Consider the following 18,765-nt stretch of genomic DNA (forward strand, 5'->3'; position numbering starts at 1 on the left):
ACCTTAAAAAATGCTTATAAGGAAACAGGGGCCTAGATTGTAAGCTTTTAGAGCAGACACATTAAGTCCAGAGTGGTGATTATTATTTCTGGATTTTGAGAGGCTGTTTTATATATATAGCCTGATACTTAGACATAAGCATGAACCTGAACAGGTTGGGGTCAAAGTAATTCAGAAGATAGGGGTAAAGAAGACAGTATCTATACTTTAGAACTACACATACTCTTTGAGACCAATGGAAGAAAGGTTTATTTGGTCTGGAACTGAAATTTTCTGTAGTGCATAATCTAATTCAACCTATCTGTAAAGAGAGCCTAGAATAAGAAAGAGGTCCTTTAATCCTGTATAGATTATTGTAATGCCTGGAAACATCCTAGATTATATTAAGCAGATAATCAAAAAGTATTGGCAAAGTCCCCTGAGGGAGGGAAGAAAGAATATGAAACTATTAAACCTTACCATCAGGGGACCCCCTGATACTGTGTTAAACTTTAGGGATACCCAAATCAATAAGCCATACCCTCCATCATGAGGCTTAATCTTGTGAAGCTTATGTAGGTAGCATAGAAACTTTGACTACCTTTAGGCATGCCTAAGAGTTACTTCTGGAGGACCTCTGTTGTTGCTCAGATGTGGCCTCACTCTCTCTAAGCCCAACTCTGCAAGTGAAATCATTGCCCCCCCCCCCCATGTTTGACATGACATCCAGGGGTAAAAGTCTCCCTGATAGCATGGGAGATGATTCCCAGGGATGAATCCACACCTGGCACCATGGGATCAACAATTCCATCCTGACCAAAAGGGATAAAAGAAGTATAATTAATAAAGTACCAGTGGCAGAGAGAGTTCAAATAGAATTGAGAGGCTACCTGTAGGTTGCTGTTACACAAGCTTCAGGGAGACCTTGCTACCTATCATAACCTGCCCACCCCCAACCAGGACCATTCCAGCCAATCCTAAAGAACACCTAGGGCAATATATAAGATTCCACAAGGGTTCCAGGCACTACAGTAACTTTCCAGATACCTACAACTTCCAGATGGGTCTCTGGTCCAGATAAGTCCTGAAACCTAGCCCATCGTCTCCAGAACATCAGATAATTCCATCTCCCTACCCCATATTAGTGACAGTCCCTTTCAATATGAAAAATTCAGAATGGCCATAGCCCAAACACCCCATAAGAGAGGGATGGAAAGATCCAAGTTGATGGTGGAGTTATACAGAGAAGATAGGATTTAACTAAAGAATATGAATGCTGAATCATTAAATTGGTATCTTTTATTCTCCAGTATCTCAGAAAAGCTAGAAGTAAAAACCTAAAATTGTGGAATTATAACCCATGTCAAACACTGAAATATGTTTTACAACTAATTGTGGTGCTGTTCTTTGAAATTTATAGCTTTTTTTGTATTATGTTATTTTTCACAAAAAAAAAGAAGGAAAAAAAGTCAATTGTGATGAAAAAAAATATTTAAGCCCTCTAGCTTCCTATATTCTGGAACAACTAGAAGGAAAAATCTGAGAGGATCATATGGCACCCATGACAAACTCTGGGATCTGTCCTGTAACTATTTGTTGAAGAGTGCTTTGGAAACGATTGCTTTTTTTATTTCTCTGCTTTATACATATATGTTATACTATACAATTAAAAAGTTAAAAAAAAATGAGGGGGAGTTTAAAATAATCACAGATAATTGGAAGTTGAGAGAATTCATTAATAAGAGAACTTCCCTACAAGAAATCCTAAAGAGAGTTTTGTGGTCTTAAAAGAAAAGACAGGAGAGAGAGGCTGGAGGAGGATACAGGAAATGAAGATTATCAGTAAGGGTAACTAAACTGATAAAAAGAGGGAAAAAGTAAATCTGACAAATAAAAACCAATGGATAGGATGGGTGAAGAAGCACTGCCTTTAAAATAATAACACTGAATGTTCATGGATTAAACTCTCCAGTCAAAACACAAAGATTGGCAGGATGGATTAAATACATTTGATCCGTCTCTATGATATCTACAGGAGACTTATTTTTGACCCAAAGATACAAATAAGTTGAAAGTGAAAGGATGGAAAAAGATTCCATGCAAGCAATAACAAACAGAAAAAAGCTAGGGTAGCGATACAAATATCCAGCAAAATAGATTTTAACTGCAAAAAATGTTATAAGAGATAAAGAAGGAGGGAGGTGCAACAGTGGCTCAGTGGAAAATTTCTTGCCTGCCATGCAGGAAACCTGTGTTCAATTCCCAGTGCCTGCCCATGTCACACACACACACTCAAAATATATATATACACACACACACACACATATATATATATATATATATATATATTTTAACAAAATAATTTTTAAAAAGAGATAAAGAAGGATACCCTATATTAATAAAAGGGGCAATTAACCAAGAAGAAATAACAATCATATTTATGTACCTACCTCAATGTGTCCTAAAGTACATAAAGCAAACATTGGCAAAACTAAACAAATAATAGATGTCTCTACAATAATAGTGGGAGACTTCAACGCACTACTCTCTTCAATAGATGGGACATTTAAACAGAGGATCAATAAAGAATCAGAGAATGTAAATAATATGATAGATGAACTAGACCTAACATATATAGAGCACTGCACCCCAAACAGCAGGATATACATTCTTCTCAAATGCTCATGGAACATTCTCCAGGATAGACCACATGCTGTGGCACAAATCAAGTCTTAATAAATTTAAAAAGATAGAAATTACACAAAGCACTTTCTCTAATCATAATGGAATGAAGCTGGTAATCAATAACGTCTTGGAGAATTGGAAATTTCACTAACAGATGGAGGTTAAACACATTCTTAAACAATCAGTGGGTCAAAGAAGAAATTGCAAGAGAAATCAGTAAATGTCTTGAGATGAATGAAAATGAGAACACAACATATCAAAACTTGTGTGATGCAGTAAAGGCAGTGCTGGTAAGGAAACTGATAGCCCAAATACCTACATTAAAAAGGAAGAAAGTAAAATCAAAGACCTAAACTGAACACCTGGAGAAACTAGAAAAAGAACAAATTAATCCCAAAGCAAGAAGAAAGAGGAGAAATAAATGAAATTGAGAGCAAAATAAAACAATAGAGAGAATCATGAAATCAAAAGTTGGTTCTTTGAGAGATCAAATTGAGAAACTCTTAGCTAGAATGACAAATAAAAATATATAGAAAGTAAAAATAATTAAAATCAGAAAGAGAGGGTGATTCATCATTGCCATGGTTTCCCAAAACTTAAAATAACCATAAGAGGACACTATGAACAATTGTACACAAAGTAGACTACTTGTGTGACATGAACAACTTTCTAGAAACCTATACTGACTTTAGAAAAATAGAAGACCTCAACAAACCAATCACAAGTAAAGAGATTGATTCAGTCACCAAAAACTTACTGGAAAAAAAAAAAGCCCAGGAACAGATTCATAGCTTCACAGGTGAATTCTACCAATCATTCCAAGAAGAATTAATACCAATTCTGCTAAAACACTTCCAAAAATTTGAAGAGGAAGAAACACAACCTACCTCTTTCTATGAAGCCAATATCACCTGAATACCAAAACCCCATGATACCACAAGAAAAGAAAATTACAGACCAACATCTCTAATGAATACAGATACAAAAATCCTCATCAAAATACTTGCAAATCAAATCCAACTGAACATTAAAAGAATTATACACCATGATCAAGTGGGTTTTATCCCAGGTATGCAGGGGCAGTTCAACACAGTATCAATTAATATAAAGCACCACATTAACAAATTAAAAGGGAAAAACTACATGATCATCTTGATTGATGAGGAAAAGGCAATATCCTTTCTTTTTTTAATGCAATTCTATTGAGATATATTAACATACCATATAATCATCCAAAGTGTACAATCAGTAGTTCACATATCATATAGTTGTGCATTCATTACCATAATAAATTTTTGAACATTTTCATTACTTCAAAAAAATAAAATTAAGAATAAAAACTAAAAAGAACACCCAAACATTCCATACCCCTTATCCACCCCCTATTATTTATTTTTTGTCTTTATTTTCTTACTCATCTGTCCATACAGTGGATAAAGGAGTGTCAGTCACAAGGTTTTCACAATTACACAGTCACACCATGAAAGCTATACAGTTATACAATCATCTTCAAGAATCAAGGCTACTGGATTACAGTTCAACAGTTTCAGGTATTTTCTTCTAGCTATTCTAATACACTAAAAACTAAAAAGGGATATCTGTATAAATGCATAAGAATAACTTTCAGAATGACCTCTTGACTCTATTTGAAATCTCTTAGCCACTGAAACTTTATTTCTTTACCCCTTTTTGTCAAGAAGTCTTTCTCAATCCCATGACAGCATCCTTTCTCGATAAAAACACTTCAAAAGTAGGAATACAAAGAAACTTACTCAACATGATAAAGGGCATATATGAAAAACCCACAACTGTCATTGTACTCAATAGTGAACGAGTGAAAGTTTTCCCTCTAAGATCAGGAACAAGACAAGGATGCCTGTTGTCACCACTGTTATTCAACATTGTGCTAGGAGTTCTAGCTAGAATGATTAGGCCCAAGAAAGAAATAAAAGGCATCCAAATTGTAAAGGAAGAAGTAAAACTTCCACTATGTATTATACTTAGAAAGTCCCCAAAAATTTACAACAAAGCTACTAGAGCCAACAAACGAGTTCAGCAAAGTGGTGGGATACAAATTATCATACAAAATTGGTAGTGTTTCTATACACTAGTAATGAGCTATCCAAGGAAGTAATCAAGAAAAAAATTCCACTGTACAATAGTAACTAAAAGAATCAAAAAACTAGGAATATGTCAAGGACTTATACATAGAAAACTGCAAAACATTTCTAAAAGAAACCAAAGAAGACCTAAATAAATGGAGAGACATTCCATGTTCATGGATTGGAAGGCTAAATGTAGTTAAGATGTCAAATGTAATTAAGATGTCAATCCTAAGCAAATTGATCCACAGATTCAATGTAATACCAATGAAAATTCTAACAGACTTCTTTGCAGAAATGGAAAAACTAATTATCAAATTTATTTGGAAAGGTAAGAGGCCTCAAATAGCCAAAAACTTATTGAAAAATAAGAGTGAGGTGGCAGATCTCATACTTCTTGACTTTAAAACATACTATAAAACCACAATGGAAAAAACTGCATGGTACTTGAATTAGGACATATTTTTAATGGCTTTAAGTGGACAGTTCATAAATCAGCCCTCTGATCAACGGTCAATTGCTTTTTGATATGTCTCCCAAGTCCACTCAAGTGAGACAGAATTATCTCTTCAATAAATGGTGTTGGGAGAATTGGATAATCATAGCCAAAAGAATGAAAGTAGACCCCTATCTCATACACTATACAAAAATTAACTCAAAATAGATCAAAGACCTAAATATAAGAACCAGTAACATAAAACTCCTAGAAGAAAACACAGGGAAACATCTTCAAGATCAAGTGACAGGCAGTAGTTTCCTAGATCTTACACCCAAAGTACAAGCAACAAAAGAAAAAAATAAATAAATGGGACCTCTGCAAACTTAAATTCTTCTATGCCTCAAAGGAGTTTTTCAGAAGGGTGAACAGTTAGCTGACTCAGTGGGAGAAAAAACTTGGAAACCACATATCTCATAAGCGTTTGACATCCAGAATATATAATGAAATCCTACAACTCAACAATTAAAAGACAAACAACCCAATTGAAAAATGGACAATTAAATTTTTCCAAAGAGAAAATAAAAATGGTAAAAAAAATTTTAAAAGCACATGAAAAGATGCTCAGTTTCACCAGATATTAGGGAAATGCAGATCAAAACCAGAATGCGATATTATTTCACACCTAATAAAATGGCCACTATTAAACAAACAGCAAACTACAAGTGTTGGAGAGAATGTGGAGAAATAGGAACACATATTTACTGCTGGTGGGAGTGAAAAATGTTACAGCCACTGGGGAGGTTGGTTTGACAGTTCCTGAGAAAGCTAAGTATAGAGTTGCCTTACAATCCAGCAATCCTGCTACTTTGGTATATATACAGAAGATCTGAATGTTAAATGGTATAGCCACTGTACAGAATGGTTTGGTGGTTCTCCAGAATGCTAAGTATAGAGTTGCCTTACCATCCAGTAATCCCACTACTTGTTAGATACCCAGAATAGCTGAAAGCAGAGATGTGAACAGACATTTGAGCATTGTTTATAGTGCATTATTCACAATTGCTAAAAGAACCCAAGTGTTCATAAACTAATGAACAGATAAGCAAAATTTGATGTATACATAGGATAGAATATTATTCAGCAATAAGAAGGAATGAGGTCTGCCACAACATGGGTGAACCTTGAGCACACTATGTTCAGTGTAGTAAGTCAGATACAAAAGGAAAAATAATATATGAGCTCACTAATATGAACTAATTATAATGCATCAATTCATAGACATAAAATCTACAATATAGTTTCCAAGAGATTGAGTGAGGCTAGAGAATGCAGAGTGGTTGCTTAATCTATACAGAATTTTAAACAAGGTTGAACTTAAGTAAGTTCATCACCTGGAAATGGATACAGGTGATGGTAGCATATTATATTGATATAGTTAATAGGGATGAGCTGTGTGAATGTGGTTGAATGAGGAAGTTTGGAGTTACATATTTCACCAGAAGAAAAACTAGAGGTTAAATCATGGGAATGTATAACCAATGAATCTTGTGGTAGATGATGACTGTGATTAACAGTACAAATGTAAAAAATTTCTTTCATGAACTAGAACAAACATACAACACTATCACAAGGAGTTAATAGAGTGATACATGGGAAAAAATGTACACATTGCAAATTATGGACTATAGTTCACAGTAATATCTTAATATTCTTTTATCTAAGTAGAAACAAATGTACCACACCAATACTAGGAGTTAATAATGGGGGGGGGGATGATTAGGGATAAGGGATGTTTTAGGTTGCTTTTTTATTTTTGTTTATTTAATTTTTGAATAATGAAAATGTTCTCTAATTGATTGTGATGATTAATACACAACTATGTTATGATACTATGAGCCATTGATTGTATATTTTGGATGGATTGTATGATGTATGAATATATCTTAATTAAATTGCATTAAAAAATTAACTGGCCATAGGTGTGAGGGTGTATTTCTAAACCATGAGTTTGATTCCACTGGTCAACATGTCTATCCATGTGTCAGTAATATGCTGTTTTGATTGCCTGTACCTTTGTAATTAGTTTTAAATCAGAAAGCGTGAGTCCTCCAACTTCATTTTTGTTTTTCATGATGGTTTTTGGCTATTCGGAACCCTTTACTCTTCCATATAAATTCAATGATTGCATTTTCCATTTCTGTTAAGAAGCCTGTTGGAAATCTTACTGGTATGGTATTGAATCTGTAAACCATATCGGGTAGAATTGACCTCTTAATAATATTTAGTCTTCCAATCAATGAGCATGAAAGACCTTCCATTTATTTAGGTCTTCTCTGATTTCCTTCATCGATGAAAGTCCAACATTTCTTAAAGGGAAAAAATTTAAGCTCAGAAAAATATAAAATTTCACAATGTTCAATAACCAATACAAAATACTAAAGATGAGAGAAGCAGCAAAATATGATCCATTTCAGGGAGTAAAAAATCAAACAGTAGAGACAGACCTAGAAATTGTATAATTAGTAGACAAGGACATTAAAACATGTTTTATAAGTATATTAAATAATATCAAGCATTTATAAAAAATATATAAAGAAAATCATAAGCTAAAAAAAGCAGCACATAGAACTTGTATAAATGAAAATAATGTGTAATGAAAATTTCGCTCCATGGTTTCACAACAGATTTAAACACCTCCAGTGAACCTGAAGACATAACAACAGAAACTATCCAAAGCCTTAAAAAGTTCTGCTAGCTTCCTTTTTTGTGGTTTTGGTAGCCCAGAGCCATCATGTAAGGTCCAGACACTGCTGGAAAGGTCTTATGGAGAGACCAGATAGAGATGTTATGTGGAGGGGAGAGACTGAGAGATCATCAAAAGGTGGTGAGAGGCCTAGAGCTCCCAGCATCCAAACAAACCTCCAGATGAATCCAGCTTCGGCTACCATCTGACCACACCTCCGTATAAAACCCCAAGTCAGAGCTGCATCATTTCCCAGTTGAACCCATTCAACTCATAAAACTATGAGAGATAATGAAATATTGTTTTCAGCCACTAAAAAATATAGTGAAAAAGTTAAAGCAATAAGAAATTTCTGAATTTTTAGAGACATTTGGACAGGAAAGCATAGATAGCCACAGCTTAAAAATGATTTTCATGGGTGGTGTGATGGTGGCTCAGTGGCAGAGTTCTTGCCTGCCATGCCGGAGACCCAGGTTTGTTTCCTGGACCCTGCCCATGCAAAAAAACATATATGTTTTTCATGAAAAATATGACCATCGTATGCAGCCTTATTCTTTAGCTCACTCCAAATAATATTGATCCTGCCTTACTCTCAAATTTAGGTCCATCCTACTATCCCCAACCTTCCTTTTGAAATACCATCCAAACTCTCATAACCAAAGGACCCCCTTTCAAGTGTTTCTACCAACACATAAGTCTATTTTTAATCACTCCCTCCAGAAACAAAGAGTGAGGATTAGGAGTCCCTCTGCAATCCCGGATACTAAAGAAAGGCAAGAATATTGGAAAGAAGAAGAAAGGAAAGAACATTTTCTCAGATTTGGAGTAAGAAGAACAAAACCCAAGTATGGGGACTAAATGGAGGAGACATATCCTCCTAGAAACTAAGGCTGCCCCTAGATGACTTGGTATACAAAATCTTCAGTCCTTGAATACAGACTGGAAACTGTAATATTACGTCAGTATATTTCATTTATATTTTGAGTTAAACTGGCTTCTGAAGGCCTAACCACCATCTTCAGCATCTGTTTTCCATGGGAAAATATGTTTCACATTAAAACAATCCATTAATAAATCAGAGACTGCCTGTACTAAGAAAGCATGCAATTGTAACAACATCAACACAGCCCAGTCATTCATCAGTCAGACTGTAAAAGTTCACTCCTACAGATAACTAGAGTTTCATAAATCAGCTTTTAATCAGACCGGTAAAAATGGCTCATAACTCTTCAACATCTCTCTATTTAGTACCTTCTTGTTGCTGCAGTTCTACATACTGTTATAGCTTTTCTCACTCACAGCTTATCTCCCTATCTAGGGTATCAGCACAGCGAAGGCCAAGGACTATGACTCAAACTCGCCTGGATGTTTTTAGGACAGTGCCCGGAACCTCCCAGGCATCCCTCAACTGTATGGGTTTGGTTTTGGTTTGGATTCATAGCACACATAAGAGCCCTTCAGTAGCCCCAAAGCAGCACAAAAGCCAAATAAACCATAGCAGAGGAACATGGCGAGTTTAAAAAATCAAACATTAGCTGGTTCAATATACACAGATATCTGAAGTAATAATTGGGCAAGATTAAGGAAGTCTCCTGGGTTTCAAGGACCCAGATATGTTTGGGGGAAGAAACTAAGTATACAAAGAGTTTTAGTCAAGTGTTGCAATTGGAGCAGGTAGAGCCTTTGAGAGTCTGAACACTGGGAAAGCCCACTGGACACCACCCCCCAAAACACTCTCGATGAGACTTGCCCAGGGCAAGCTCTGCAGGTACGCTCACCTCATCCATCCTCACATCTTCAGTTTTTCGTTCATTTGGCTGTGCCTTGCGCTTTACTTCATCTACTCTCAATACTATCTTCTTCATTTTGTTTTGTTTACCCTTTTGGTACTCAGCACAAGTTTTTGCTTTATGTTCATCAGAGTGGCCAGCTATTGACTGAATATCATCCTGTGGATAAGGGAAAAGAGAATGAGCTAGCAGAGACATTTGAGGTGAAGATACCGATAACAGCTGAGGATTAGAAGCCTGGAAGTTATAACTTTTGAGCAATTGATCAAATGGCATCTGAAGAGATAAGGATTTACAGTTTCCTTTTCTTTTAAAGGAATACACTATATATTTAAACATCAAAATAACTGCTTCATTTCATGAACCTGCTTCAAGGTTAAAGGTATCATAAATGTTTAAAAGCAAGGCTAGGATAAAGTTGTACATTAGTAATTAATAGGAAAAAGAGAAAAATCTTGTAAAATTTGTTCTGATCTCAGGGTACAGGATACCCATTCATTGGGTGGGAGAGAGAGACAGTTGATGGGAATGAATATATATCATCAGAGATATCTCTGCATGAGAGGTATTTACTCCCAGTGGGCATTGCAAACAAGATGATGGTCCCTTTCCAAAATGTATTCATCAAGTATACTTTGCTTGTCCTTTGTTATCTCCACTGCTCTCACCCTGTTTCCTCACTCTGCCTACGTATGAATTTACTGAAAATTGGAGTGTGTTGGAGAAGCCAGCCAATTGATTATTTGTCTTCAGGTCATGTGGAAAACAAAAGGGCTCAGAGCATTGCTAGAAGGGAGGAGGGGGGATAAGACAATTACAAATCACCAAGGAAACACGGACTCAATGTTATAACAAAGTGCACATTTCTACCGAAACACAGATGAGGAAGAGATGAATTCCTCGGGTGGAGTAGGGAGGGCTCAGGGCATTTTCTCTGGGTCTTGAGCATCTGGAGAAATATTCATGATGGAGTTAAACTTCTGAAAGCATTAATTATTAAATTAACTAGTGAATTTTAAAGAAATTGGGTCTAATCTATTGGGAGAAGAGAAAATCAGTAGAAGATAGAGTTGTCTTTAAAACTTGAAGAATTACCAGGTTGAAGAAGGAGATTATTTGCTTTGAGGTTCTCCTGAGGACAAAGCCAGTCTGCACCAGGGTAAGGATTCAAGAAGGCAAACTTGAATGTCACATACATAAAAAATAGTATTGAAGCAAATTGAACTTTAAAAAAAAAATCAATATTTTCTTTCAAAAATCACCATGGTGCAGAGACCAATATAAAAAAATTGTTCAAATTGGCAGTTACCTTAACTTCCCAAGAAAGTTCTTGGAAAAATAAAATATCAAATGCATTTTTGTGAACATGATCATTATAAAATGTTAAAGACAAATAGAAAATTAAAATCTAGAAGTGTATCCTATGGTATTTATTTTTCATCAATAAGTATGTGAGTCTTGTAGAAGAGAAACTCAGCTAAAAGTTTATTTTGTAAGGATCAATCAATTATGAGATCCTGCAAAAGAATAAGAAGAAACCTGAATTCAGATCATTAACAAATACACCAACCACTATTTTGATGCCAAGCTCAGCATAAATACCTTAAGCAACAGGAAAGATCTCAAAGAAAGACTCTGACAGCACATTTTGATGTGCCTGTTAGCCTATACATTCTTCAGAAAACTCTAAGGACAATTTCACCATCACCAGGTTAAGTATCATCGACAGGTATATTTCATAAGGATGGCAAAGGCATTGAGATTTACAAAAAAACATAGCGGATCTTATTCATTATGTCACGGTGGAGTTGTGATATATTCCAAGGGCAGACACTCACTCTAATCAGTTGAAACAAAGGGACAGATTCATTCATCCAACTAATCAATATGAATTCCCTGGTCCAGAAAAGAAATATAAATCAGCAGCTGCTCCATGGTCAGTTTTCTCATCTTCCCCTCCTCCTAGACAAAGGAAGGGGGAAAAGTGGAGCAAGTACAGCAGCAAAATGACTTCAGCCTTTCTATCGACAGCCATTGCCATTGGGCTGCAAATTCTCGATGGCAGGTGGATTCAGATCAATGTGGCTGAAGGTAAGGAAGGGGAGAGTATTGGGTTTGGGCATTTATTGCTTTTGCCTGATCACAGTTTGCAGAAGATGCTGTTGTTTGTTACAGAATGTGGAAGTAAAGAAAAATCATGCCAAGTTTTACCTCCTGACCATCTTGCAGAATGCATGTTCACTAAAAGCAATTCTTTGGCTTGTACCTTGTTCTAACTGCTTAAGGTTGACAGTCACTGTACACTGACTAGGTATCAAATGAGGTACTAAGCTACTGTTCTGTTCCCCATTATAACTTTCCTCCATACTTCAGAGTCAGCAAATGATTTCATGGTTTTGTTAGGGCATCTTTGCCTGTACCTAAAAGCAAGGGCAGCAAGATGTCCTAAGAGGCACTAGGATATTAGCCACAGAAGGATCTCACCTTGATTCCCATCTCTGTTAATCACATCCGTGTGATGCAGAGTGGACTCTGTCTGCTTGGATACTCAAGGCCCTCATCAACTCTTGCTGGAAAGGTTATTTTCAAGATCAAAGAAAATATATACAGAGACTGGAGCCGAGTGTATAATGTGGTAAATAGTGATGAAGCTTTATGGGGATCACCTATTGTGTAAGGAGAAATTGTCTCACATTTCAAAATGCTTGGTTAGCACCTAAAGATACAGTGTCTGAAGTCAATTTTCTATTGAACTGCCAACACAAATTGCAAACTAACAACAGACTAATCTGGACATGATATTAATATCGACTCTGGAGATTAAAGTGCATATATCTATTCTGCAAATTTCTGGCCAACCTAAGAGTTTGTCACCAAAAGCATAAAATGCTGGTCAACACTGAAAACTGATAAATGATCCAGTAAAAATTAACCAGTATCAAATACGTTTTGACTATGGACAGACAGTAGACAGGCAATCTGCAGAGAACGATTTGGGGAAATGACAACTGACGGTGGAATCATGGGAATTGGACATTTAGAAGCTACTGGATAAAGCAATTGCCTAGAAAAGTGCTCCTCAGAAATCTTGGGAAATTGAAAAAAAGAAAATGACATAGTGAGGGTATTTCTGAACTTGGGCACTCAAAAGGGGTTAGGAAGAGAGGGAGGAGAAAGGAGAAAATTATAGCAAATTGTATCCAGGAGGTGTTCTAATTGAGTATTAAAGATATCACAAGAATGACAAAAAGACAGTTCAACTGAACTATCAGTACACTGAAGGGTGCTGTCCACGGGCAATGATTCAGGCAGCCATAACCAACCAACCCCTCCTTAGCTAACTCTGCATTGTCTCCTTACTGTCATCTCCCTTTTCAACCTCTTTGCAAAATTTGAGACAGTTGGGAGAAACCTTCCATTTACACCAGCCAGATTTAAGGAAAGTTTTCTGTGAAGGCTGTTTCCAAATGCTGAGAACTATGTCTGTAATAATGGTTTAGGAATTCCGCATTTCAAACCAAATGAAGTTTGACCTAGGGGAAACTGTCACTGTCCATTCTAAAGTTGAAAGTTAAAAAAAAAAAAAAAAAAAAAGGAACCCAAATCAGGGAGAGAGACAACTTCTTAGGATTCATGGGTATCAAAGAAAATGTTTTAAATTTAGATAATTTTATTTTTTTCACAAAGTTTAGAAATAATTTTAAAAGGCTAGGAAAAACAGAAAAATTATGAAAAATGTAAAATTGAGAACATTTTAGAAAATTTAGAAACCTTTCATATGGAAGTGGGAAGGAAATGTGTAACAGGCAATAATCTCCAGCAATCAATTGGAGTTAAAGAAACATTGTGTAAATAAAGTAATAAATTTACTTTAAAGGAAAAATACATATCAGAAACTGTTTTTTGACATTTTGTTATTCATGAACTGCTGCTATCCACTGCATCTTTCATAAACTAAAGGAAGTTTTTGTAGAAATATTTTGTGGCATAATGACACAGCACATATTCCTCCAGGGGCTGACCCCACAAACATTTTTCAATACAAAGTGAAACACTTGGGTGATGGATCAGTTCACCAGGGAAGAATTAAATGATCCTTGCCCTTAAATGTATTCTCTGGGATCTCATGGGTAGAGCATTACATATGGGGGCAGCTCTAATTACAAGTAATAATTGCAGGTGAATGCAAGGCAGTTCCCCACCTCAGATGATAAATTATACCAAGAGACAAGGACACCCTGTGCAAAACACTAATGCTTTTATCTGTATGACATTGCAAGGAAATGCCAAGTCAAAAAAAAAAAAAAACTAGCCCAAGGAAAAGTACAATCGAAAAATACTGGTAACAGGAGCTAGTCATTCACATTTGCAATAGAATTTTAATTAGCATTTTAATCAAGCAATGTGTACCATAGATTTAATACCAACAAATATATATATTTGCTGATCTAATAAAGTTTATAAAATCAGAGAATAGAGTAATGGTAAGAGGGACAGGATAGGGAAAGAATTTTTCCTACATGCCAAACGCTAAAAGCTTTTCCTAAAAGCTTTCCCAAGTAACTTCAGGATATGTTCCAGATCTTAGCCTAATTGGTAAATTTCATATTCTGTAATCCATTGTGACTGATAAATGTTCATCGCTAGTAGTGATTTCTAATTCCACTAGCCTTTAAGATTCCTTGGAATCACCTGGGGAGCTTTAAAAAATACTGACACTGGGGCCAACTGCAAAGATTAAGATTTCTTTTGGGTTAAGCAGTGGCCTGTGAATCAGGAATTTTATAAGCTTCTCAGATCCTTCTAATGGGCAGTCAAGGTTTGAGAGCCACCACTCTAGAGGCACACAGTTGGATGAAGAACAAAGTTGGTTGTCTTTGTCCTTCCATTTTCACTGATGTAGTTAGCACATGTTGCCGTGGCCTTCTCTGACTCACTCATTGACTCCGTGTGATTATAGAAAGAGACAAGTGGTGACTGACAGTCACTCCCAGTTATGAAGTGGTGTCTAGTGTTTTGTCCTCTCTGGTACAGGATATTATCCTTGAGCTGAGGTTTCCTAGTCCTGGGGCGGGGGAGGGGGGGGTGCTCCTGTTGTAAGCTTGTCACCCTGTGCCAAATGTCACTGTCTCCAAGCCCCCCATTAGAGTGGAAAACCTCCCATGAATGGTCAGCAGAGTCTCCAGTCCTTGGTATGCAATATTCTGCAGAGAGCTTTGTTTGAAAACAAGCTTGAGTCCACAAGGTAAACTAGAATTCAAATATCCAGGACAGATCCCACGACATTCCCAAATCCTCCCTCTTTTACTCCAGATCTATTAGAACACAAGGCCTGTATCCCACTGTAAATTCTCTCTGCATTTGAAGAATCCTCAACTTGCCTTCTCAACTTCTCACTTCTCTTTGTTCTTCTTTTCTATTTTGTGGGCACATATCCCTTCCCTTCCAACCTCAAGATCATTTCCATTTCTGTGAGTTCATGTCTATAGAAATGAACATACTTTTGCACAGAGTATATTTCAGGTTGCTTACCTACAGCATTGATGGAACTGGCAAAAAATTAGAAAATGTCTGTTTCTCAGCAAAGAAATAAATCCATGGTATCCCCATTTTACGCATTATTAATAATACTAAAAAGAACGAGGTGCATCTGTTTGTGCCTACACAGAAAATCTCATAAAATTATTATTATTTTTTTTAGGTGCATGGTCTGGGAATCAAGCCCGGGTCTCCTACATGAAATGTGAGCATTCCACCACTGAACCACCTCTCATATAATTCTTTGATTAAAAAAAAAAGTTACAAAATAGTATGTGTAGTATGCTCCTCATTATGTAAAAACTTAGCTATCCATGTAGAAACACAAACACAGACAAACACATAAATATATATATAGGTACACATAGACAGATATACACATCAATACGTAGAAAAAGAAGTATAGAAGAAGCCTCCAAGCAATTAATATTAATGAAATCTAGGAAGGAACGTAGAATTGGGAGTGGAGTTGAATGAATGGAAACTTACACTTTTTAATCATTTCTATAATTGAATTTTTACATATGTTTATGGATTGTTTTTAATTGTTTTAATTAAAATTGCTGGTTAGTTATGATAATTAGCACATCATTGGCAAACTTGATAAGAACTGTAGGGCAGTAGTGAGGGTGGAAGTGATGGGTTATCTCTAAACCTTTTTGATGCACCACCTTATTAGAATAAATATATTGGCACACAACTAAGGATGGGTTTAGGTTTAATAGGACCTGAAATTTATACAATTTGGGGATCCCTATTTAGGAAAAGAGCATAAAATTATTAATGTAAAATTATAATAGGATAAGCAATCATAAATACCAACAAAAAAATATCCTGAAAATGTAACATGTTTATTAATTGTCTGACATGCATTTAATAGCAATTTCCACAGACCAGCTTCTGGTTTTTATATTTCTTTCCATGCATCTCCCAGTACTTAATGTGCCCAGAGCCAGAGGACTTGGTTTGATCACCACAGATTTTCTGGTTCTTTTACATCGTGATGTAGGTGAGGAATCATAGTGGATGTAATGCTAAGAGTATTTCTGGAAGCCATTCCTATAGTAGGATGGCTAGCAATCATTTAATGATACACCAAAGTGACTGCAACCATATAACATGTATTAACCCAACTAAATGTATCTCTAAAGCAGCTTCCCTTAAGCTAGATTCTCCAAATGCCCACGACCTTCCCAACATTCTCTGATGGGAAAAGAAATGTGACAGTGAGTTATTAGGCCAAACTAAATGATACTTACTCTCTTTTTGTGATCAAGAATGATTTTTTATATTATTAAGATCATGACAGGGTAGAGTGTCAGAAAAAAAAAGTGAAAGACTGAAACGAGCAAAAGTGATAGTGCACCCTTACATGTCATCTAATGTGAAAATAACCCAGACATACTGATTGCATCACAAATCTCTTCTAGTATTTTAGCAGCTGGGATATTTGAAAACACCCCAATTATAAGTGTCTCTCCTCTACCCAGATTCTGATGGTATCCTTCTCCAGTTAGAAATCTATTATGGTTCCCCCCCCCAACCCCACTATGTGAGACATGATCCCCCCCCTACATAGGATATGACATCCAGGGGTGAAATTCTCCCTGGCAGTGTGGGAGATGACTCCCAGGGATGAGTCAGGCCCTGGTACCATAGGATCAACAATACCATCCTGACCAAAAGGGGGAAAAGGAGTAGAATTAATAAAGTATCAGTGGCAGAGAGAGTTCGAATAGAGTTGAGAGGCTACTCTGGAGGTTGCTCTTACACAAGCTTCAGTTAGATATTGCTACCTATCATAACCTGCCAAACCCCAATCAGGACCATTCCAGCCAATCCTAAAGTACACCTAGGACAATATATAAGATTCCACAAGGGTTCCAGACACTAGAGTAACTTTCCAGATACCTACAACCTCCAGATGGCTCTCTGGTCCAGATATGTCCTGAAACCTAGCCCATCCTCTCCAGAACATCAGATAGTTCTATCTCCCTACCCCATGTTAGTGACAGACCCTTCCAATAGCAAACATTTAGACTTGTCATAACCCCAACAGCCCTAAAGTGAGGTATGGAAAGATCAAAGGTGATGGTGGAATTATACTTGGGAGATAGGATTTAACAAATGAATATGAATGCTGAATCATTAAATTGACATCTCTTTTAGTCTCTAGTCTCTTAGATCAGATAGATGTAAAAACGTAAAATTGTAACCCATGCCAAACTCTGAAATATGTTCTACAACTAATTGTGTTGTTGTGCTTTGAAATTTATAGCTGCTTTGTATATGTTATTTTTTACAAAAAAAAAGAAGAGGGAAAAAAAGTCGATTGTGATAATAAAAAAATATTTAAGCCCTCTAGCCTCCTATATTCTGGAGCAGCTAGAAGGAAGAATTTGAGAGGATCATATGGTAGCCCATGACAAACTCTGGGATCTGTCCTGTAACTACTTGTTGAAGAGTGGTTTGAAAACTATTGCTTTTGTCTTTCTTTGCTTTGTTTATATGTTATATTGTACAACAAAAAAAGTTAAAAAAAAATCTATTACAGGCCTCGTGCCTTCCTCACCTCTGTCTTTGCAAGAGTGCCCACATGTCCTCTTACATGTGTTATCAGAAAATTTTCTGTTGGCTTACTCGTTGGGTTGTGCCCTTGAATTCTTTTTCACATCCTGGCCAAGAACCTGGAAGCCAGAATCTGGCAACATATTTTGGCAAGCTAACCAGGAGTCACTTCTTTCCAACTATCTGGACTGGTGACTACCAGGAGGGTTGACCACATGTTGTCACTTTCCTTCTCACTCGGCTCATTTATATCCTCGTCAATGTACTCATGCAACTCTGTGTCCTCCTGAAAGGTTGGAATCATTTTCTTTGTTCTCTCTAGGAATCTAAGGGTTCTGATGCAGCTCCTCCAGGACATAAATTCAGTTCACTCTGAGCTTCTGCCTACCCAAGGAGGCTCAGAGTAATGGGTGATACCCATTGATTTGGCTTCTCCTTGTGTCAAGCAGGAGTCCATTGAGAGCCAAATCAAGTCCCCATCTCCCTCTCCCTCTCTCTGTCATCTGCTAAATCTGTTCTTTTCACCTCCACAGAGGTCCTCTTCCCAGCCTCCATAAAAATCTCCATCTTCCTCTTCTGTCTGGATTTTAATGCCTTCCAAAGCATTCCATCTGTTGTAACACAGAATTCTGGGCTAAAAATTCTTATGCCAAAGTGCTTTTTTAACATTCTAGGGAGTCACCTCTAGGTAGGCTACTATATGTCCATACCTAGACCCTACTAATTGCCTGAAAAGCATATTAAGCCACATTCTTGAAGGAGGTTGATTGTCTTGCTCATGTGCTTTCCCTCTAGCCCAATCCTGGCAACACCCTGAGAGATTCCTTCCCTAAAGTTTCTTTGTTTGTGGCAAATCCTTTCCATTCTCTTAGGCAGTAAGTTAAGAGTGCAAACACTTCTAAGAAGATGAGTGGGCCAGTT

At 36.6% G+C, this 18,765-nt stretch overlaps 1 long non-coding RNA gene across 1 annotated transcript in view; it reads right to left on the reverse strand.

Moving 5' to 3' along the window:
- Window positions 1-18,765, reverse strand: part of LOC143660374 (uncharacterized) — a 187,219-nt gene that overhangs the window by 98,596 nt on the left and 69,858 nt on the right. The window contains exon 3 of the long non-coding RNA XR_013163992.1: window positions 9,727-9,897. This is a non-coding gene — a long non-coding RNA (uncharacterized LOC143660374). The remainder of the gene's footprint in view (window positions 1-9,726; window positions 9,898-18,765) is intronic.

Source organism: Tamandua tetradactyla, chromosome 16, assembly GCF_023851605.1.
Source record: "Tamandua tetradactyla isolate mTamTet1 chromosome 16, mTamTet1.pri, whole genome shotgun sequence".
Classification (NCBI taxonomy): Eukaryota; Metazoa; Chordata; class Mammalia; order Pilosa; family Myrmecophagidae; genus Tamandua; species Tamandua tetradactyla.